Source organism: Passer montanus, unplaced genomic scaffold, assembly GCF_014805655.1.
Source record: "Passer montanus isolate IOZ18808 unplaced genomic scaffold, ASM1480565v1 scaffold39, whole genome shotgun sequence".
NCBI classification, from domain to species: Eukaryota; Metazoa; Chordata; class Aves; order Passeriformes; family Passeridae; genus Passer; species Passer montanus.
In genome coordinates, this window is record NW_024368707.1 from 888,759 (window position 1) to 913,184 (window position 24,426).

Genomic DNA, 24,426 nt, shown 5'->3' on the forward strand with positions numbered 1-24,426 from the left:
GAATAATGCAGAGATTTGGATTTAGAAAAATAAATACAGTAGAAAGTCTTTAATTAACTACAGATTTTACAGAAAAAAAAATCCAGGAAATAAATCCAACACTATTTTTCATGTATAAGCCATCCAGCTTGCTTTTCCTCCCCCTCTGTGTCCCCAAAGAGCAAAAACCTATTCTACAATGCCTTCTGAAGGCTGTCTGCCTGCTATCTTCACTGCCCACCTACCGTAGGGAGCAGCTCCTCCCACCTGCACATAAAAGCCAAATGCATGCTACCAGCAGCAGATCAGAGCAGTTTCTCAGTTCTCCACTGTTTTGAGCCAGTGATCTTCTCTCCTTGGATCTTGTGTACTCAAGGTAAGCTAACTGCTACTTCAGGTTTCTGTTTTAGCCAGCTATTGTGAGAAAGTCTTAATGTGAACTTGAGCACTGCCTTGCTGGGTGGCGCTGGCTGCACCCCCCCCCCCCCCCCCGCCCCCGCTTTTTTTTTTTCAGATGTAGTGTCATCTGATATTTAAGTTAGTAACAGTCTGTTGTTTCAGCAGAGAAATAAAAACAGATCTTGCTGGGAAACACTGTGGCTGGGAAAAGGTCTTCTCTCCCTTTCCGATGGATTTTGAAGAGATTAGTATGCCCAGACCAATTATAGCAATGTATCATCACTCTTAATAGTCTCCTTTTCAGTCCAGTCAAGTTATGAAAAAAAAAAATTCACTGTAAAGCTTCCTTAAATTCTGTTTGAGGAAAAAAAAGTGCTTAGTGTTAATTTAAGGAAGGAGCTGGGTTTTGTTGCTAATGTCATTGACTAGCCAGATTGAGACAATATTGGGACTGAAGTGCATCTTCACAGGTTTCATTGCCTTTAAAAAAGGTGTGATGGAAGCCCTTACGGAAACACAGTAATAAGACTGATGGAATTCATTATATCGTAGCAAATGTACTTAAAGTAGATATTTTACAAGCAAAGTCCTGCTTCTTGGAACAACAGACCTTGTGTCTCTATGAAACTTTTACATCAACTTTATATTTTTCTGCAGTTTTCCTACACAGGCATTTCTAGTGTTAGAGGAAGGAATAGTGCCTCAGAGACAGCTACTGAACAGTTAAAACATTTAAAAGTGGTTTCAAAACTATATTTGCATTCTCATCTGTCCATCCTCACAGAGATTAAGCTATTAGTGACTAGTAGCAGTTATTCACATTGTGTGAGTCAGTGCACTTTTAGCACACACAGTCACCTGTTTAAAGAAATTCCATCACAGAAATCCTAATCCTACAATGCCTCTCTCCAGTGCTCAGAGAGGAGGGAAAGCACGAGCTGCCAGAAGCCGCAGTTAATGCTGTCTGTAAATACAAAATGTAGTCTTCAGTTAAATAGTGGTATTTTCTTCTTAATGTCTAATTCTCTTTCTAAACTGAGTCCTTTTTGGTCTTTCACAAATAGAAGATCTTCTCTAGAAAATAATTATGTCCATATATAACTGTATTCACATTAGCTCCAATATTTTAAGCTATAGTACTTGTATAACAGCAGAACTCTGCTTCAAGTACCCTTTTCTGCATACTGTATCCAAGACTCTTTTCTGATTTTATATGTTATCTATTCTAACTAGTGTGGAAAGAAAAACACTGCCTTCAGCTATTTGCCTGGCAAGATTACATAAATATCTTTAAAAAAAACCCCAAACAACAAAAATCCAAAACCCAAATAAATTGAACTATTCAAAAATCAGAGTACAGTGTTTTCTACAGAAAACTTAGAGTAAAAGTATTTTTGCATCCAGGTAATTAATATAAGTTGCCCATAGAGGAAGGGAGCCCAATGGTTTTCCTCATAACTGGCATTAACTCCAAGCTACAAAGTTTTATTTCTTAGTTAACATGTGGTTTTTACAGCAAACCTCCCCTTTCCAAAAACATCCCTGTTGTAAAACACAGATATGTGATTTTAAGTTCAATGCATACATAATTTAGGTCTACATTGTGGCAGTAAAGCCTCATTTTTTCCCACAGAATTTTACTCCATCAGATAAATCAAAAATTTTAATAGATCACATTTCATGGGAAAAAAAATGCATTTGCCACAGGAAATGTGTATGTAGCAAAATACCTTTTATAAAAGTCTGCTGTGAAATGTAGTGTTTTAGCATTTGAAAAATGGATTGCAGGACATGTTAAGAAAACTTTATTCAAAGGAATTAATCTAATTTAGATCAGAATCTCTTCTGAGTAGTTTCTCTCAGGCTGAGTAGATAATTCAGCTTAGCATCACTTTGCAGCAGGGGATGAAGAGAAACTTCACCCAGCAGGTCTCCAAGAGAGCTCAGATGTCTAGGAATGCATTTATTGACCTCTGTGTTAATCTAAAACTCCTTTTTACAAGAACAAAGCACACTGATATTAAAACAAAAATGCTGTTAAAAATAATGGTACAACCTAAATTAAGGGGTAAAAAAAGGAATCACTGGGAGAGCAAGGAATTCAGATTTTTTGAGTAATGATCATAACATTTAAAAATAATAAAGGTAAAGAGACTATATTAATTTTTTCGACCAAAGACCAGTTAAGTGTTAAGCAGGGATGCTAAGTCACTTCTCCTGGCAGTTATGCTTAGGTTTGTAGGTGTTTATTTAAGGCAGTAATATCTACTTAATCCACTAGTGTAATTCCCAGCGCTGTCTAAAGTGCTAGACTAGATACATAGAAACAGAGGATGAACATATCACTCTCTGCTTGTCTATGCATAGTTCTGCCACTGCTTGGGAGAAATTCTTACCTTCAGGAATTTATTTTCACACATCTCTTTAGGGACACATTTTGTTTTCCTCTGGCCCTGCTGTCACTAAATATATAAATTATTTTACTCAAGGTCATACTGAAAACTCATGTAAGAATGTCAGATTTAGCTCCTCTGGTTTCCAGGCCAGCACTAATCCCACACTTCATTTTGTATTCAGCCTGATCAAGTCCACCCCTTTGTAGCTTCTCTGTCTTTGCTTGACTCTTTAGGGCTGAACATCAGGGAGAATTCCAGTGACAAGTCTTGAAGGAGGTAATTTACTCCTAACACTTTCAAAATTCCTGTGAAACCCTTTACAAACCCCTTTAAGGATTTACAAATAAATCGTTCTTGGAGGGTGTAGATAAACAATTAAACAAATAAGCAAATGCTCATCTTTTTCTTACACTCTGTGGTTAAAAGAGACCAGGCCAGACCCTTGGCAGGCTGAGGAAGCAGAGATCCACTGCCATGGACCAGAAATGATGGACAGCATCTGACTATAGAACTCAGCCTTGGTAATTCAGCAGCAGTAAAGAGCTCAAAGAGAAGCTCATAGGACTTAAGGAAAATTATTGAAAGGATCTTTTAGGAGACATAAATATTAATCTTCCTTTCTTTTTCCCTTCTGTAAACATACAGGATATAATTTCATCCCCATTAAAACAAACAAGCAAGCAAGCAAACAAACACGAACCAAAGCCCCAACCACCACCTTTGTCCTATCCCTCTGATTTTTAGCCCTTAAGTTAATTTATGAGGGTACAGATTCATAATTGCTCCTATGGCCTTGCAAATACTGAATTTCAAAAAAGACCTTAAAGCTAACAAAACAAAATCAAAACTAAATAAACAAAAATGCACCTCACCCAAAAAATTCCAGTGCTCAATTTCCAGAGTTATTACCCTAGCAATAAAGGCCTTGTCACTTACTCTTTTAACTTAAAAAGTACTGCTAAGAGTGCATTGTTCATAGAGAAAGTAGTGAACATGTGACAGGTAACTGGAGGACTAGAAAAGGAACCATTAATGGTCATCTCACAGAAGACAATTTTTATATATCTATGAGCATATCTGCATGGCAGAACGTTCTGCCCCCTTATTCTGTGTCTTGCTATATATCTCAGGGGAGGTAAGATTAAGTTTTATTTCTTAAGCCTATATATATGTCTATACATTCCCTTACTTATTTTGCCTTCCAGTTATTATAGGCTGTGGGTTCTTTCCTTCTACAGGGAGATAATTTTTAAATCACACTAATGTAATATTCCTGAAGAGCAATGGTTCAGTGGAGGTAATGTAGTGAGGAACAAGACAATACAAAAACATTAGAGGTTGTGTGTTCTGCCTGTTAAAAAAACAGCAAACAGGTGTATTTAACTGTACAAAAGTTCTTCATTTTTGCCACTTACACCTTCTAGAGTTTTGTGCAAGTGTTGTTGCCTGTTTTGTAGGTTTCCCTCTGCAAACAGAAATCCCAGAAAAAGTTGTGGATCTATATATATGTTCAAAAAGATAATGATGACTCCTGGTTCTGAAGCATTTTTGTGGGTCTGGAGCAATAACTATGCCTATTCCCTGTAGTCACCAGTAAACAATTATGCTTGCTCTCCCTGCACTCCTGAAATGTTAGATGTGTTTTTGTAATTGTCTTGATGTGTAATGAATTTAATGTCTCATAATTGCACTGCAGGGAGTTAATACCAATATGAAGTCTTGGGACATCTTTAGGTGATTAAAACTTCATGCAAGTCCATATTTTATAGCAAAAGCAAGATAAATATAAGTTTGTCGCTTACGAATGGCAGATGAAACTGTTGAGGGTTGACATTACATGGACTCTTTTCAGAGGGGGTGAGAATCAGTGGCCTCTCTTGGTTATAAAAAACACATAAAGCAGTCCTATGAGAGTGTTTATCAGTTCCCTCTGCTGGGTACAAAGCCCAGACCAGATGAGCAGCTGTGTTTGCGGAGGCGAAGGTCTGAAGTTCTGTTCCCAGTGCTGTGAGCTGGTAGTGAGCTGATGACTGTGGTGTCTGTGCACGTCTGTGGACATCATTCTTTATTGGGATCTCATCAACAACCACACTGAGTTCAACATGAGGGCACTCAAAAATAATATGGACTGCCCTGTAAGTAAGAAATTTTCCACTTTAGATTTGGAAGCATGCCAGCAGTTATGCCATTCATAATTCTACACGACTAGGGCATCCTTCTGCATCTTATGCACACCTTGCTTTTTCCACCTCTTCAAGACAAATGTGTGTGTGTGCTCGTTACACTTATTTTAGAGACATCTGGGCAGTTAGAGCAAATATTCTTGGCAATCCTGAAGTGTAACACTCTAAAATGTCAGCTTCCGAGGACTCCACATTTACAAGTAAGCAGTAAGTGGTACTCTCTAACCTTAAAAAACTCTAACCTTAAAAAAACCAAAACAAACAAAACCAAACCAAAAAAATGACAAATCAAAACTAATGAAAACTGCACCACGAAACAAAATAGAAAAAGCACCTAATTACTTCTTTTCCATTCCTGTAAGATAAGGCCTATATAACCTGGTTACACGACTGGAAAAACAGGTCATACAGTTTATGCAATCACTTTGAAATAAAGCTGAGATGGAAAAAAAGTGTGCTGCAAACTTAAGAAAAAGTTTTTGTTTTAAAAAAATATCCACAGCACTAAAAATCACAGACTCCTGGATCAGCTATGCCAGTTTACTTCAGCTCCTAGGAATCTATACAACAACATATAGGATACATAAAACCTATCCCATTAAAGGGAGAACGAGGCAAAACTAACATCTTGACATGGTAGATATCAAAAGTATATTAAAAGCCAGAACTTTGAAACATCTGCAGCACATGTTTCCTGCTAACTAAAAAAGCAACCACTCTTTCCAGGCGAACATACTTCTGCTCTGAAAGTAAGAGGTTGACAGTAGCACACTGTGGATTTGCGTAGGGAACTCCAACCAAAGTATTTGACCATTTTTGCAACAGAAAATTCTGGAGAGTAAAACGAGTTTCTAACAAAACCCACTCATTATATGAAGCATCAACACATGTATGTAATACATATTTTCTGGAATGGAGATATTACTTTGCCTCTCACTCAACATAGTTTTTTCAAAGGGACAGAATGGAAGGTGGCACAGCCCCAGGGACACACAAACCAAAGATAATCAATTTATCACTAAAGGAATCTAGCAGTCAAGTCTGCTTATGGCAGCACATAACTCACCTCTGTTCTGCCCTTCCGTTCTTCCCACCATGCATGGAGTTCCAGTGAATGCACAGTATCAGAACAAGAGTCATTATGTAGCTTGGAGACCAGAAATTCTCTTTCAGCTTGCCTTAAAAATAGCAGCAACATCAACAACAAAAAAGGGTTCAGATATTTCCTAGTATTCCTTTTTAAATGTAGTAGGTCATCTTAGTTGAACTCTCAGTTGGTGGATATTAATGTAAAACACACAACTGGGACCCTTGTTGGCAAATTACAGCAAAAAGTCAAGAGGTAGTTGCTTTAGGTCAAAGCTGAGCAATAAAAGCAGGCGTGTGAGGAAAGTTTGTGTTGCCAGCATTAATAGATCTGCCACCTGCACTATAGATGAAAAGCAAATAAGCAAAGAGCAGTTAAGGAAGTATATCTCACAAGCACTAGCGTTCACACAAAACACATTTTAGAAAATGAAGGGGAAAAAAAGACAACATTCAGTACTTACTTCCTTTCAGTCAGTAGCTTGAATTGAATTTACCATAGTAGCATGTCACATTGTTTACTGCGGAAAAGATGCAAAGCTTAGGCCTTTAGGAATAAGTATCTTGTGCTTTACTGATTTTAAAAATGTCAGTGCTTGTCAAAGTGTTTTTGAAGTAAAACCAATACTATGTTACTAAAATGAACTTTCCAAGACAATGCTGTCCAAAACTGATTCTTAGATTTCTTTTCAGTAATAAAGTGCCTCTGTGGTTGCTGAGTTGATATGGAAAATGATTAAAGAATCAAAGCCAAGTTCTAGTTAACTCAGTAAAAAAACCAAAAAAAAGCTACCACTGAAACAGAACATAAGCCCTACAGTAAATGGACAGACTTTTGCTGAAGGTGGGCAGAGCTTAGCAAAATCTAGCTGTGCTTTCACTAATGGCTGTAATCATTATTAGGCTCTAATTGAAAATATTCCAGGGTTGCAACATTCATTGTAGGTACACCTTGTGATATGCTGCTGTAGGTTACTGGACAAGCCTCAGTACTTTAATATGTAATCACAGGCTGAATGTTAGCTCAGAAGAGCAACCACGCCTAAGTGAATTAACAACTGGAAGGATTCTGTCCCATCTTATCCCAGCCTAATGGATGAACAGCTCAAAAATACGCTACAGTGAAGGCTGAAGATGTTAGCGATGAGCTGAGTTCCTGCTGTGCACACAAGCTGCATGCAAAGCCAGGCAGTGAGAGCTGTGGACTGTTCTCCTCTCTGTTCCTATAGGTGCAGATGCAGCAGCAGTTCCTGTCTTCTATGGAAGAAAGTGGTGACATAGTTGGACATTCTGTGTCTGTTACAGGAATTCCTGCTCTCCTCCAGTTCAGCCACCCTATCTAAATTTAGGATGGCTGTGCAGTACAGTCCAAGCTGCCACTGCAAGGATATTATTTTTTAAGGATTTTTTTTGGTTTTTTTTTCTTTTTTTTTTTTTTTTCTTTTTTATGCTTAGGAACTCCGACAGACTATTATTATTTTTTGGATATCTGAGCATAACTTAATACATCAGGAAACATGGAAGACATTTCAGGATTGTTCCCTAAGCTTACATTACTAGTCTAAGCTAAAAACATTGTTCATACAGAAAACTGTATATTTAACATTCAGTCATCATACTTGATTAAAGAGTAATTTACAGGAGTTTTTTGGTTTTGTTTTTTTTTTAATGCACTGGTATGGAATTATCAGATGGCTTTTAAATTGTAGTTTAAAGGAAATCCATTCATCTCAGGTATGTTTTGTAATGTCACCTTCATTCCACTTTGATTTTAGGTTGCTCTTAAGCAGCTAGCCCCAAATACTCAGTGTTTAAAATCCAAGCAGTGGTTGTTAGTTCTGGCCTGTAATTCTTATGGAATATTTCTATTCCACAGTCAGGATGAGATAGCTCTTTGATTCAAATTTCAAGCACAAAAACTGCCTTTCACTGAGTTCAGAATTCACTTACAATGAATATTTTATATTATTTTTCTAAATATCCTATTTTCAACATCACATCTCTCACTTCTATGCTAAACACTGTCAAGAGCTCAATACAAAAGGACTCACAAGAAAAATAAATTAAATTTGTGGTTACTCAAAGGCATTTTCTCTGCTACAGTGCTTTGAACTTTTTACTAACTGCTTATCTAATGAAAATAAGTATTTCAAAAATAAGTAAACAGAAACGTATTACATTTTCAATGCTCCACTTGTCAAGCACGTTTCAAGAGCTGGGGTTTTAGCTTGGACATTCACAACGTGCACACTGCCTTATCCTTCAAAACAATGACTGCAGCTGAGACTGAAAGCTGCTCCTGCAATTCCCCCCAAAACTAAAGGAGACCGAGGAACTAACATGGCATTTTCTGGGAGCACTCAGCATCACAGACCTCAGCTCGGGGTGCACAACCCTTCCTTCCTGGCTTCTCCTTTTCTGCAATGAGACATGATGAGGAGAAATACTTTTGCTTTCTCAATTGCCTATAAGTTGAGAGAGCTTCAGAAAAACACGAAATGTTGTACCTAATGCCCAAAAGCTATCAAGATAGCAGGAGTTTGTGTCTGCATTCTGTGCATTCTGCATTCTTTGTGTAAACTATCAGTGGGCATCCTTCTTCCCAAGCTTTGTTAACCTTGCCCGAGGTCTAAGATGCAGAAGCATGTGAAGGCCTAAACCTTAACATCAAGGCCTGAACCTTAACAAGGCAATTCTACCAACAAGTAATCAGTTTTTCTACCCCCTGGCCATCGTTTAGAGCTTCCTTGTTAGTTGCTCTCTGTTTTGTGGATTAAATATCCCTTCTTGTTGATTAGGCTTGAAAGTATACAAAGATCAAACATTAAGGAACATCCTTTCTTAAGAAAATTTTACATATTCCACACTTTCCAACAAGCGGATTGTATTTCGCAATGATTGAGTTGTAATGGTGTTGTAGTCTACTCTAAAATAAAACCAAACCGCAGGGCGCCCTGAGGGCTCCACCCTGCTCCATGGCCATTGCCTGCGGTAGCACGGTCCTGCGGAAAGCTGTGATGGCCTGGCGGGGTGGTGACAGCTTGCCCTCACCGGGCTGTGGTGAGGGCAGGGCCATCCCAAGCATGGCTCAGGGCCTCTGTCAGTCAGGCTGGGCCTCCTTGCCCTGGAGCACCTCTCAGCTCCTGTGGTGGTTGTGGTTCCCTCATGCTCCAACGTCAGTGGCATTTCTGCACAGAGGCAGTCAGAAAATTCATTTACAATCTGTGCCTCCCATTCCCAAAGGACATGCAAGGGTTGAGGAGAGCAGAAACTCTCCACAGCCCAGTCAGCTGAGGAGCATTTGTGGAAACAATGCATTTGAGGTTTCTTGGGTTTCAGAGATACAGCCCCAGGGCTTTGCTGCTTCATGCCAGCCCTCGGTGCCCCTTGGAGAAGGATCTGGGCAGCATTAGCTCGCACAAATGCCGACAGTGCTGGAAGGCCAAAAATGAAGGCAGCTGCTGGGGGGGGTGGGGGTCCACTCTCAGTGGAAAGAAAATGTCACATCATGTGAGGGAAGGCTGCTCAGAAAGAGAAGGAAGTCTGCTCCAGTACACACTACAGGAGGTTCAGGACCTTTCAGATTTCCACATCTGGAGGCAAAACTGAAACTGCTGTAAGTTAAAGAAAAAAAAGAAAAAAAAAAAGAAAAAAGAAAAAAAAGGAAAGTAAAACTCGGTTCATTTTGAAGTAAATGTTCCTGGATCTTAAAATCAAAAAAATCACCTGCAAAGGATACTACTGTATATGGTATCTAGTATAAGAGTAACCAGTGCTGTAGAGTTGAAATTCTAAACCCTCAGAACTCTCCCAAAAAATACCACTTAGGTGGGATGTGAGGAAAGAAATGTCATGTGAGGAAAGAAAATGATAAAACAACTGCACTCAACAGGCAGGGAGTTCAGAAGGCAAACAGCTGAATGTTAACAGTTTTGTGATTTCTTTACAATGTATTCTCCTGGCCCTGCTTTGTTCGGCACAAAGGTTTTTAAGGCTGAGTTCTTTTGATCTGTAGCATGGTGAAGTCCTGACTCATGATCAAGGGTTTGATACAAACAAAAAGTAGCAGCTCCTGAACTTCAAGGCTTGTAAATTGTACACAGAGCAAAGCTGACTCCTGGACTCCTGCTCCAGTCACTTTAACAGAGTCCTGTTCACAAAGATGATTGGTATGTCTGGAAAGACACTATGCTACAAATGCTTCACCTCCCTTCCTTGGTTCAGAAGCATCCACGAGCCTCACACACAACAGGTTAATAAATTTATCCTTACAAGCACCCTGGCAACATCTCTCTCATTTTAGAGGAAATTGAGGCACAGAGAAAGTTGCTGGTGTAGCATTTCAGGAGATTGCTACTGGCCAGATTCTCAAATGTCTTCCCATCATGATGGGAACTAGATAGAGAGTTTGATTCCCATCTGGGCACCTCAATGAAGACCAGATTTTCATGACTGATCAGTACCCGGTAGCTCTCACAATGACACTTGCAGATAGATTTTCTAAGAAATTCCTTTGATCATCTGGCCACTGCCTCAGTGGAGGCAGAGAGCTTTTGAAAAATCTGATCCTGTTTGTGGGTGCTGGGCACTTCTCAAAATTCTTCCTTAAGTAACCTGGCCAAGCATGCAGATTAAAATCTGAGCAGAACCATTATGCCTAATCCCTACGCCAGTGATTAAACCACAAGTGTATTCTTCCATCTTCAGCAGAGAATGAATAGACACTAGTTGGGGCAGCAATCAAAATGCCAAACAGCTGCCAGTATCCGTGCTTGCCAAGAAAAATGCCCAGATACTTGTGGGCAAAGCAGACAGATACATTTTGGCACTTTCCTGAGAAAGAATTATTTCTAGTAGCAGTGCCAGAGTCTGGCAACCTGGTTTATGCTCTTTCCAGATGTACCTCTTTCTTTCTGGGCTAAAATCTTTGTGAACATGGCCCCATAACAGGCACACCCTCCCCACTCTTCCGAAAAAACAGCAGCTATCCAAATACTGTCCTGTCTCCACTATTATCAGAGAGCCACGCATGCTTGGGCAAGACAACACTATTTTGTGTAACAACATTAAGAAGCAGTGATCGTGTCAGTGAAGGTTCTTGTTTTCATTGAATATTTCATTCATTTTTGAACATAAGCAACCACTTAGATGCAGAGGAGGAAACACATGCTATTCTTGGCCAGACTTTACCTCTGTGGGAAGCAGCAGCCTCCTTAAAGCAGCCTCTGTACACTGTATGATTTAGCTACATTTATGATTGTCCTGAACCTCAAGCAAGGACTTGAGTATCTGAAAGTTTAAATGTGTGCAAAACCCCCAAGCCCCAGCGTGGATCCTCTATTTTATGACCTGTTTGTGTGGGGTCCATTTGCAAATAACAGTTTCCAAAGCCATGAGCTAAAGGCTAACTTAAAACTTCTTCTTCAAACTGAACGTATTCACTCAGCTCCCAATTGAGATGTGTCGCTCAGCAGCAGCTTGTTGGACTGTCTATCACAGGACTCCATGTCAGAATCCAGCTTTCATTAAATATTCTTTGTCTTGCCTCTGTCCCCAGCTTTCAGACCACCTCCCAAGTAAGTATTTGACCATTGAGGCAATATGAAGATAAGGCACCCCTCACTAGTATGCTTTAAGGGAGCACAGATATCACATGGTAACTATTGAATGAAAATGTTTACAGAAAAATAGTTTTGTAAAACAGCTCAGACTAAGCTGTTGCTGAATATTGAGCTCAAACCTCAAGCTGTATAAGCCAAAAACCACAGCTGTATCTTTTCTAGCTGCAGCTAAAACCAGCAAAGTGTACTGGAAAAACCTTTTTTTTTTGGGCGGGGGGGGGGGGGTGGGGGAGGGAGATACTCTCCTAACAGAGGATTATATCTAGAAGCAAGTGTGAACATTTTTCTGCTTTGCTGGTTCTGTACCTGCAATAGTACACAACATAAATGATGGTTGTGGTTTGTACTTTGATTGTTGAATGGCTGCTTTCACTTGATTCTGACATCTGCTGCAGTAATTATTTTAACAACTCTTGTCAGAAGCTGGACTTCAGAGCACTGCCCCAGTCTAATAATCCAACCTCAGCTTTACAAACAGATAAACTGGGGCAGGAGGTGATGAGCTCATGAAGCACATTTATGCAGGCAGTTAATGGCACATGCTTTGATGTGTGTTGTGACCTAAAATGTTAGAGGGAATGTCACGGAAGAACTTGATTTATGATTAGTTGTATTGTGGGCCTTACTATTTTGTTAGTAAATTTATCACTACAACTTTTCACTTCTTCCATCTTGTGGATTTTTATTTATTTTAAACTCTCTTTTCTTGTCCCAAGAGAAACCAAAGCATTTCAGTGAAAAAGCGGGGGTCAACTGAGGGCCCAGGTCAAGAAGTCTGTCTTGGGTGACACCTCCTGTAAACTCAAAATCTAGCAACAGTTCAAAGAAAGATCTTAGTTCAGAGAGCAGTGAGGTAACCAGGACACAGCCTGCTGGTAAAGGACTGGGAGACATGACACTGGAGCAGAGGTACCAGAAGGACCTGTGAAAAAGGCTGGCAGGTTTGATAGTCCAGCCTGATGTGCCTTTGGAGCAAGAGCAAACAGGAATTCCACTGGTGACAGGGAAGGATGCTGACAGTAAGCAGGGTTGATATGCAAAAGATGGACCTTCTGTGCAATTGGCTTACTCTGGAGTCCAGGTCTTGGGACAGTGGGGCTGTTCCATTTTGCTTTTCGAGCTATATATATCAGCACTGATTTTTTCTCCTGGTCTTAAATGTAATTTGTGGCTTACATCTTTTGTATTAACAAGATTGCACAGAGACTTAAATGTAGGATAATCACCTCCAGATAGTCAGTCTCATTATGAGATGCTGTTGCTCTGGGAAGTCTGTGTTTCTGTCAAAATTTGTCAAGAAATGCACTCAAGAATTGGGATACATTTCCTTTTATTACTAATGCTTGCATTTCCACTAGGAAGCTGTCATTTTGAATTTACATATTCTGAGTAAATGTTTTGCTTATAAATTCCTGTGTATTCCTTCGGGAAATAATTGGAATTACTTATTAAATATAATCACTTAGAATTGGAAGAAAATTCACTGTCAGGAGAGAACAGTCAGCATTTCCCAAATCATTCTTCTCTCTGTGCCCATGCAAACAGTCACTTGAAATCACTGCCTGACACAGGACTTCTAAGAACCCAAGTCCCATTTTTAACCCAGACAAGAGAAATTTGTACTTCAGGAAACTACAAAAGGCAGCCTCCCTAAACCTAGTAGTTTTCCAGCCGTTACAGATTCACTCATGACAAAGCAAAACAGCCTCCTGACTGAATTTACACAGCTAAGTAAATAACTTTTTAAGTGTTTAAATGTCATTGTGAAAGTAAAAAGATTAAATGTGCTGTATATCATCTCTACAAAACCAGAATTAGTTATATTTTAAATAAACAGAGTTTGCTTGGTATTAGAGACATAGGAAATTCCATTCAAGAACAGACAAATGGCACATCTTGTCTGGTATCCTGCATCTGGCATAGGCCTATAACAGATGCTTAAAATACTTGGCTCCCTTGGTCCACAGTCTCCCCTGTTCCACCTACCACCAACATTATAAATCACTGTTTTCCTAACCCTGCCCTGCTCACTTGCATAATGTGGGAGGTGGAAGCAAGGGCCAAAGGAATATATTTGCCCTGTGTGATCCTTATTGCACTGTTTGGTACTGATTTTGCCCAAACTGTGGTTCTGACTGGCGCAGAACATATAAGGCATTGCTGCCTGTGCTGCCCACATAGCCAAACATAGCAGCTCATAGGTGAGGACTGTGCTTGGCTCCAGAGAAAGGGGGAGGGAACTCCTTCTCACCCTTGTTTGCACACAGGAGGCCAGCACAGCTACCACTGGCCTGATACTAATCAGCTGCCCTCTTTCTATCAAGGCACTGCCTCCTAATTGCACCCTAGTGCTCAATGACATTTATATCTAGGTGTTGCTTTCTTAGGAACTTTGAAATTTAACGCAGGATGACTAAAAATTAAATTAGTTTATTGTCTGTCAAGGAGAGTTCACTTTTGTCATTATTCCAAATTTTATCAAACATGGTCCATCTACCCAGTGGGCCACTTAATGCAGGTTCCCCTCTTCAGGTGACTGGTGCTCCTAGCCATTGTCTCCAGTGTGACATGCCTGTATCCAACAAAACTGACTGTGACATTCTCCCTTACTAGAAATTTTACTTGCCACAGATGATCTCCTTCATAACCAACATGAAATTCAATGGTACAGTTCATTAAAGGCCTCTAAAACAGACAAATGAAAAATCAAAACATTCCAGCTTTAAAAGTTAAAGGTTTTAAAACCCTATTTAGTAATTGCATTAAAGCCTGTCTGTATTCCCATGTGAAATATAATAGTATATTAAAAAGGCTACAGAGAATTTATGACTATAGGTAAAGCAACCAGCTAGGAAAAAAAAATTGCATTTGAAGGAAAAAAATTGTGCCCCTCAATTTGAGCGTATTGACTCTACAGTTGCTAAACACTTCTTTTAGAGAATGACCTAATAAATCTTTACATATTATTAAGGGAAAACTCAATCCTGATGGTGTGCAAGGGCTGTTGGATACAGTTTGATATGTCAGTTTTCTCCATGTTCAAGGATCTTCTGATTTTGGTTCCTTCCTACTGAATATAACATTCAGTGTCAAAGGTCTGAATGTAGAGCAGACCTTTGATCTAGCTACCCCAAATTTTGTACGAAGGACAACGTCCATGAGGGACGAGACTTGGCCACATCAGTCTTCTTGAAAGAGTGGACGTTTTAAAGCTACTACCATACCTAGGAGAAGTTTGCATCCTTTAACATATTCCAAATTGACATTACATTCGGTGAGATTTGGTATTAACAGGAGCTCTGTGACTTTCTGTACTTCTTTCCTGTTTCATAAGAGCAATGACTTCCAGAATATTCATCTTATTCCAGTCAGGAACAGTTGTACAGGTTTTTCAAAGCAGACAAGTGAGTCAGCCACTTGTTCCAAATAAATTAAAATGGTGTTCCAAGTTTCCTAGACAGCTTTAAAAACTACATACAGAAACTCAGCTGCTTAATCTATTATGTTCTACATCTCACATTTAAGAGGACACAAAATTGCTTGCATTTTATTCCAGATATAGGTTGTTTTGTCCACAGGCACCTCATTTTGTCTCTGCTGTTCACATACATGCTGGCCACCTTGCTCATGCTATTTCTAAGAACACAAGTAGCACTTTTCAGAGCAAAGACAAACTGCTGAGGTTCCCAGACTGCCATGGATATCGTAAATAATAGTGAACCAAATTTCCTAATGTCTGTGATTGCCTTTGCCCATTTGTTTAATGAGGATGTTGATATTTTGCTTTCTGAGGAGAAATGTTGTAATCCCTCAATTAATATATCCCTTACAAAAAGGGCATGAATTACAGCTTTAACTGTGCAGTAAAACAGAACATCTGTGTGAATACATAATTATAAGGAGATATATAAAACTATAAAAATAACTTTACTGCAAACCTTGCCTTAACAAGAAACATAACTCCTTCATCCCTCAAGAAATCTGAATACACTGACTCATGTCTTTGTTTAAGTGTCATGGTAAATTTGTTCTTTTATAACATGTAGTAGTTTAGCTTTGAACTTCTGAGTTTTGGAAAACGCAGAGCGGAAAAATGTTTTCATAGGAGAGGAGTGCACATTCCAGAGCTGTTGACTGTTACTCGTTTATGAGGCAGGGGAAAAACTACTTTAGTTTTAGGGTTTGGTTGATGCAATTTGTTGTCTGGTATTTTGTGATAAACCAGAGCTTACACTGTACACTGAAGTATTTCAATTTTCTCTCTCATCATTACAGCTTTTGGTTGTTTAAAATTCTGACCAAGGTTGAAAATGACTGCTGTTGAGGAGAGAAAAACTAGTTGTGTACAACTAGAAAGAATGACCCTTTGTAATATACAAAGTAGTCCAGTGAGAAAATAACACAGTTTTCTGTGAATTATAGAGCTGCACCAAAGCATAGTGAAGGAATGAGATGATATTACACATAAAAACAGAACAAACCAAAATAAGAACCATTCATGGTGCCTTTGTAACCTGAGCAACAGTTTTAAACAAATTTCCCAGACTGTTTCATGTTTATTTCATGTATTAATGTATGATTATGTCTAAAATTTTAAAGTAAGAAAATAAAATAAACTCTGAGTAGGCTTATTTATTCAAGTGAAGTCAAAATATCTTTTTGTTCTCCTGCCTTTTTGAAGGATATTAACATATAGTCTTTCTTCCTTCTTTTTCTAGAAAAGAAAATGCAGATTGTCAGAATCCTTCAAATTTGATACTCAGCACTATTATGATCTCTCCATTACTGGATGTGGAGTCTGGATATCAGAATTGATATCGTGAAGGTCTCCTCTATTAAACTGAGGTAATTTTTGACATAATTAATGAAAAAGCCTAATGCTGAAACAATGCAATTAACACATCTAAGTTCCATTTCCTAAGAGAAATTATTGCCATGAAAAAGGACCTATCTTGTCAAAAATCTTCAGAGACAAGAGGTAGAAACTACATGAGAATGCTGACCTAGAGATGAGAACATTTCATCTCTAGCCAGAGATGAGAACTTCTCCACTCACAAAGCCAGAAGATGTCAGGGTATTCTGAGAGAGGGGGGCTTTGCTGAGGACATAATCTTCTTTTCAGACAGAAAGTGAGATCAGTTTCTTCTCATTGGGATAGGCATCCCTACAGTGGTTTACTTCATAAATATGACTCACTCAGCAGGAAAAGTGCCTTTCTGAAAGCCCACCAGTCACTGGTCAGCAGTGTCACATTTTCCCTCAAGAATGGAACTGCTCACAGCACAGGGATGCTGTAGGCACAGTGTGTTACAGGAGCATGCAGCTGAGGATGCAGACAGGAAGGCACTCAGCTGCAGAATTGTAGTAAAAAAATACAGCCTAAGCAGGTGGCTCTGAGACTTGCCCATAAGCATGTAGAGATATAATTAACTTCAGAACCATATCTCTACATGTAAAGAAGATTTTCAGAAAGTATCTTTTCCTTTCCTGGCACACCAGTGATGAAGATACTGTCAGTTCTGTGTCCATTTCCTTAATAACATTGCACAACATTCATAGTATATTAACATGAATCCTGAAGATTTAAATTGGTTGTCATCAAATCACCATTCCAGACAAAAAGAAATAAAATGCAGAGTTAGGAGCACAGGAAGATCAGCTAGAGGATAGATATATTCTTATATCTAACAAAGCTGCTGCAGGCAGAAGATGCTTTCAAACTACAGGAATTCCATTACAAAACAGTAACCAACATGGAACATAGTTCTTTGAGGTCATTTAAAGCCTGTCTGTAAAAGAAATGATTCTCCAATTTATTTTTTTTTCCAAGGCTTCATATTTTTAATATATTTTCAGCAATTTTTGTCCTATCTATCTCCTAAACCAGCACTTTGGACTGCTGAGAAATTTTTTGATTAAAGCCAGAACTGTGATTTCAATACCTTTCTTTTATTAATATTCCTTAAGTTGCATTTCCGCCTCCAATCAATGTTTGCTGCACCAGTTTCTCTTTTGATGCAAGTCCACTGTACAGTACCTTGGATCTCAGCTAGAATGCACACCATGTCATATGAACAGTAAAAAACAATATAGCTCAACTTCTCCAAAGCAGGTTGGATCAAGTGTCTTAAGAATAATCAAAACCACATTTTTAACAGCAAGCAGAGCCAGTAAGTAATTGAAACTATAAAAATACATTCATATCCACATTGCACTTTATTAGAAAAAGAATCCCACACCCATGAACGCAAAAATTCAGAATATTGAATAATTGTGGAACCAAAAAATGGACATGAGAAGTGCATCATAAAAGGGATTCCAGTAAAACAAGGTGATTCTTCTGACTTTGTATAAACTTTTTTATGCCTTTCTTAGCAGATATTGGAAAACTTGAAGGACTTGTACAGAGCAGTATTACAGAAGAATTTATTACTTGTACTCTTTAGGTGAAACTTAATTATGTATGAATTGATATACAAATATGTATGTATTTGTATATCAACTTTGGAAGTGCAGGTATGTTTCCAGCAAAACCTGTCACTGAATATTTAAGACTACCTGATAGTCTGTGGTAATGTCAATAGATAGGTGCCAGTCAATTTGATATTTTATGTCAGTAGGTTATTCTACATGTGATAATACATGTGTGTAAATTCAACAGTATGTTTCTTATGGATGTTTATGTGCAAATCTTTACAGTACTTGTGTCTAGATCAAATCTGAATTTAGACTGCTGTCACTGAGAGCAGAATCTATGTACAGTTTCTTTCATGTTTATTTTAAATACTGGCTTGCTTTTCACTGCTAACTACAAAGGCTGATTTATCAATATAAGTGGAAGTTACCCTAATAGCAGCCAATATAGAAAAGAGTCAATAGCAGCAATTCATCACCTTCTTTAGTTTGCTGTGGTTTTTTTAATGCTCAGAGCCCATACAGGCAAGAAACTATTTCCCATATTGGAGGAGGAAATACTGCTCACCCTCTTGTAGAATACAAAGCTAAGAATTTAAATTTAAATGATTTAGTCAAAACTAAACACTTTCCTTATCTCAGAAAGGTAGCACTGCCCAATTCAGTCAGTAACTTGTGGCTGCCTGAAAAAGGGAATAATTTGATCACCTATGCCTGAAATCACATGTTTTTAAGTTGTTCTAACCACAGTGTAGGCATAGCTTAACTGAATGATTTCACCATGCAGAGTTATTTCCCATGTTCCTTTGTTACTCCAGTAATGTAAAAAAATTCAGGAACTGGAAAGTCATATGATCCACAGAAAAGAGAATATTGTGGTTTCTAAGAAAAATATTTATTACCAAGTAAGCTTTTTTGATTTATTAAATGATAACTTCCCATCATAGTGGTTTTTGATATGGTGTTTGAAACCACAATGATTGTACAAAGCCAGCACCTTATTTGTTTAAAGGCACTCACTTGTGTTTTTCTTAATAGAAGTATCAGTTCATAACAATGCCAGGTTCACAGAAGCTTGTCCAGGAATAAATTTTTGAAAAATTATTTTTTTCCTAGAGTGTCCATTAAGCCAGGGCAGGCACTGTGTCCCAGTGCTAGTCTTCTAACATTTGATTTATAGGATGTTATAATTAACAACAGGTGATGGGCAGCACTACATGCACAGCAAGCAAAGTGAAAAGACTAGCAGCTAATAGCCACTTGTGAATCATCAAAGCTTTTCCTGGATAAACTCTGTAGTAAATCTGATAGGTCTTCTGGCAATTGTTTTGGGTTGGCTTCTTTTTGTTTGGTTTGGTTCGTTTGCTTAGGTTGTTCTTTTATTCCACCACCACCCTTGATCCTTTTTCATATCAAAGATTAGGGACCATCTCTCTGTTTTTACAGTTGTGTAGCTTTTCCACTTCTGTGTTTACTATCTATAAAGAAACAAATTATGCTTCCCTACTCACAGAAGACTTCTTAGAGGATTACAGACAAGTCTGTGCAAAATTTTGAAACTATGCAGATTTTTAGGAGACACTTGTGTCTCTATTATTCCAGCTCTTTCAAACTTGTGTTCTGTACAAATAACAGCAAAAAAAGGGTTCAAAATACATACACCCTCCACTTCAGTTTTAAGCAAAGCTGTGCTTCAGCTTAGGGGTAAAAAGGAGGAAGAAAGACATGAATTGGCAAAACAAAAATATGTCCCAAATGAATTTTCCTTTGCATTGCTAAACAAATACTTTTTTCTTCTTCAGTTGTGGGAATATAAGCAAGGCAAGGTATGTTGGGAAAGACAATGACTGTTTAACCAAGTGAAGGACATGCATCCCAAATCTACCAACAGCTCTAACTTCTATGAATAATTCTCAATATACTAACCTGATGTGATCATGATATTAATGAGTTAAGTATATGTTGTAACATATTGATTATAACATAGGAGTACTTTATTTTAATTGAAAAACCACATCTGTTTTGGATAACCTACTGTATATTTTCATGGACAACTAGTAAATACTTTAAATGCACCAACTAGTAGAAATATATAAAAAATAAATACTTAAAAGAAGAAATATTTAACAAGAAAGACAAGTCAGTATTTGTGCTGTAGAAAAGATCGGAGATTTTTCATAGATATCATGCTCTTGCCAATAGTCCAGGATTTCCTCTACAAATAACTCTTACACATTAAAGTAATTCCTGCTGAAGCTCTTTTAGTGTGTTTCTCTTCTCCTTTCATCCTTCCCACCTCAAAATACAGTTGAATCAGTAACCTTAAAATTCTTAGCACTATTATATTATAGAGCAATTGCTATTATTCTAGGTCTATATTACCAGGTTGCCAACAGGACCACATGGTGCAGTGTTAAAGTTGTCCTGCTTGCTACAGAGTTTGCACTTCATTAAAATTCACACAGCAGTGCTTATCTGTAGCTGAGACAAAACATGGCCCAGGGGAACACTTGTTACTCTGGGTAATTAATCAGAGGTGATGGGAAATTTTTCTTAGTGTTCTTGATAATCTCTAGGGCATCATCCAACTGTGAAATTTTGGCGTTACTGAAGTGGAAAGCAAATTTCATCAGTAACTAGAACAGGCCAAGACATTTCTCACAAAGCACTTCACGACCTGGTGTCATCTGGCAAAGTTTCTTTCTCAGTACGGTCTTTTTTCAGAGCTGGAGCAGCAGTTCATTCCTGTTGAATGTTTCACATGCATACATTCTTTTGGCAACCATAAGCATATTTTAAGAAAGGTTCTGCACATTCTTTAGGGTAAATACCTTTATAAAGGGCTTGAATCCATAATCAGAAAAAGTCTCTCAGCTCAGTAAACTTGCAATCACATACTCAGTAGGAAATTCGTGATTTCACATGGGCAGGGAGAAAATACATAAGACTGTCAAAATGCTTGAAGATTCAAGCACATAGCTTGACACAGCTGGAAAACGTCCCCTTTCTAGAGTGAGGGTCAAAGATAATTTTTTAATTAGAAAAAGAAGAATCATTCGCTCCATCAGATACTCAAACTTAAAGTTGCATTACTGAAAAAACAAAAATCAAACCAAGAGCATTTTATTGTTGTGGTTGCTGGGCACAGATTTTCAAATTCATTTATGTTGAGACCAAACAGAAGTGTGTTGTTCTTAATGAAGTGCTTCAGGATTTCTAAACTTCTAATGCATAAAATAGGAGGAAGTTTAAAAAGACTGAAAATATTTTCAATTCAAAAGAAGAATCTTCCCTAACCCAAAGGACTATTCAAACATCAGTCAAGTCTCTAAGAAAAAGTTCAGTCATTTAGAGAAGTGTTAGACAGAGCTGAAACTGACTCTGCAATTTTATTTCCATTTAGCTCTTCCAGGTACAGCTATATTATTAACGACCATAAATGATGAATTAACATTTATTTCATATTTTTATAAACTATTCATTAGTTTAGCCCTTCTTGTCCTAAACCTAAAGATTTTTTCCAGCTATATTTAAAATATTTAAAATGACATTATTTCAAGAGTTATAATATATACAAAATAATTGAATCATGAACAGTTGTGGCATATAGGACACAAATTTACAGGCTAAATTTAAATTGACTGATATTTAAGTGTTGCTGCAACATAGAGAACTGCTGAAGAGATACTGATGAACAGGTTTACTGAAGCTCACAAAGAGAGCAAGCTTCCTATTTCTTTTTTTGACTGAACCCTAGCTCATAGTAATTTTTTTTCTGATTAAGAACATACTGTGTTACTGCTGGATGCTTTTGTTTTGAGTGTGTTGTACAAATTTCACTGTGACAGGAGCTAAATGAAAGCCCATTTTCTCAAATTACTAAACAGCATCATGAATTCTAGCATGGACGTTTCAAAAAAGTTTCTCATTGTGATGACTAGTACAAGCTCTCCATATTAGATTCATAAAGGGATCAACAATTTTTTGAGTTTAGCAAAGTAACTGGCTCTCAGCATTAATTGCTGCCTTGAAAGTCTATCCTAAACAAGTCATCATAATGCCTTGGATGCAAAACAGAATCAGTTCTTTTCTTAACAGGTAGATACATAGATGGATGTAGCTTCTTGATACTATTTTTTCTAAGTGAAAGTTCATGCTGGTATTGTGCTTTTAGAATGAGCTACATGTCACTGATTGAGTAAATTATGAAACAAGACATTTCTGGGGTCACGGTACAAGCATGCCAAGGTTTGCATTTCAAGTGCGGGACCTGGATGCAAAATCTGTATGCACACTCATGAGGCACATAACTTTCCCTGAATACTTCCAATGATCAGCAGCAAGGTCACCCACTGCTTGTGTAAGTCTGAGTAAAATTTTTGTGTGTCTCAATTTCTTTGTGTGAAAACATGCTGGTGATACACTCCTTAATATACCAGTTAGGATGATAAACTGGTTAGTGTTTGTGAAGTAATAGCATGTTGAAATCTGCTTAGCTCACCTCCCTGGACTCAAGGATAGAGCTATATGAATTCTGTCTTAAAGAACATACAGTCTTGCTGTTTGAAACATCCACATTGCTGAGATAAGCAATAAGATAAGGTTCAGCTTAACCTGCTGAACCTGAGATCTAATTCAGCAATCTCAGTCTGTGAATGGTTGGAGTTAAAGCAATGTATACATTTCACACCAGAGATAGATCTGGTGTGAAATGTATACATTTATTAAATATCTCCCTGATATTTCATTTAATATTTATGCAAGTGTACATGTGTTTATGTGTAGAATTTTCTTAATGGGGAACTAAATCAAAAGTCACATAGAAACAATATAAACTACACCAAATTTGGGCTACAGAAATAAGGGAATAGTAAGATGAAGTCTATTTGCACAACTAAATTACCTTAAACTTTGTTGGTGAACAGCACAACAAAACCTATAAAATTTCCAGTTCAGCAAAAATATCCTTTCTATTTCTGTTCCCATAATAAAAGAATGAATACTATCAAGCCTGCTAGAGACATATATGTGGTGTATGCTTGTCATGCTAACTAACATCCATATAGATAGTGTGACACTTGCTGTCATTGTATCAGGAAAAACCTGTGATAGCAGGAGAACAAAGGAAATTCAAAGTCTCTTCAAAGATTATTATGCAAACTTTACAGATTTCCTTGCACAGAATTACTCATATCACACCACCAAACAGCTGAGTATGACTGCCCCCAAAACTCTGCAGATAAACACTGTAAAAACAAGCTGTATCTATATATATTTGCCTGAGTTTAGTACTACATCTAGGTACAAATTTTGAAAGTTGGTTACAGAATATGCTGCACCTCAGACCTGACGGATTAAAATAAATAATTATTAATATAATTTCTTTCAAAAGAAGTAATTCCCAAATTAGAATACTTCGGAAATTAGTAGGGAAAAGAGCAACTAAAGTGATCTGTATTATTCACAGACTTAGACAAGATGGAAAACAATTAGATCATCCATCCCATTTTCCTGCCAATGCAGTATTGTTCCCTGCAGTACATTTTCTAATGCTTAGTTTTTTAATTCCCTTGAGAAGGGAGATTCCAGCATTTCCTTTGGACACAAACTGACCTACTGTCAAGCAGGTTTATCCTCCCTCTCTTCAATCAAGCATTTCCTGTCTCTTCTTACTTCATCTTCCACTCAAGAATTCTTCCTCCTCCTTAGTGCCAGAGCCTTTCAGGAATGCAGAAGGGACACTGCCTACAGGAACAGATATTCCCAGTATAGGATATTTCACAGTGTGGAAACCTATAGCAGACAATTTTAGGAGAACATTCTAGTAGGCTCCTTTTGCTGGTCCTTGTGTGCTGGGCAGGATGCATCTGAAAGGTGCTTAACCACCTTGGAACATTTTCAATTCTTCAGTAGGAATTTTGGGGAGAATATCTGTGAAACCAAAGGTTGACTGCGTTAGAAGGACTGCTGAATGAACATCCTGCAGTGAAAAATAAGTACTATGTCACTAGTGATTTTCCCCTTTAAATAAGTGGACATAAGAAAGGCCTGAAGAAAGCATAAATATACAGAGAAAAACATTGGCCCAGTGGAGACTGAATACAAACACATCAGTGCTGGATGGATGTGCTGAGGAGGGCATCACATATAGGTACAATATTCACAGTCATGCTACTGACACAGTAGCCCACAGCAATTCATTCAGAGCAGTTCTCTTATTGACAGAGTAGTTGTGGAACAAGATTTATTACCACTCAGCAGGCTGTGTGCAGACTCAGCACCGTGAAATCCTGGTGTGTGTTGATGAAGAGATCCCTCTGCAGTTCCTTCAAAAGCTGGTGGTTCCT

The 24,426-nt window shown here is 38.0% G+C and overlaps 1 protein-coding gene across 4 annotated transcripts in view; it reads left to right on the top strand.

Annotated features, from left to right (window-relative positions):
• The first annotated feature begins 226 nt into the window (after positions 1-226).
• COL8A1 (collagen type VIII alpha 1 chain) overlaps positions 227-24,426 on the top strand; it is an 88,756-nt gene continuing 64,556 nt past the window's right edge. For all 4 annotated transcript variants that reach the window (XM_039717762.1, XM_039717764.1, XM_039717763.1 and 1 more), the window contains exons 1-2: positions 227-355; positions 16,383-16,509. The gene's annotated coding sequence lies outside the window, so the exon portion shown is untranslated. The remainder of the gene's footprint in view (positions 356-16,382; positions 16,510-24,426) is intronic.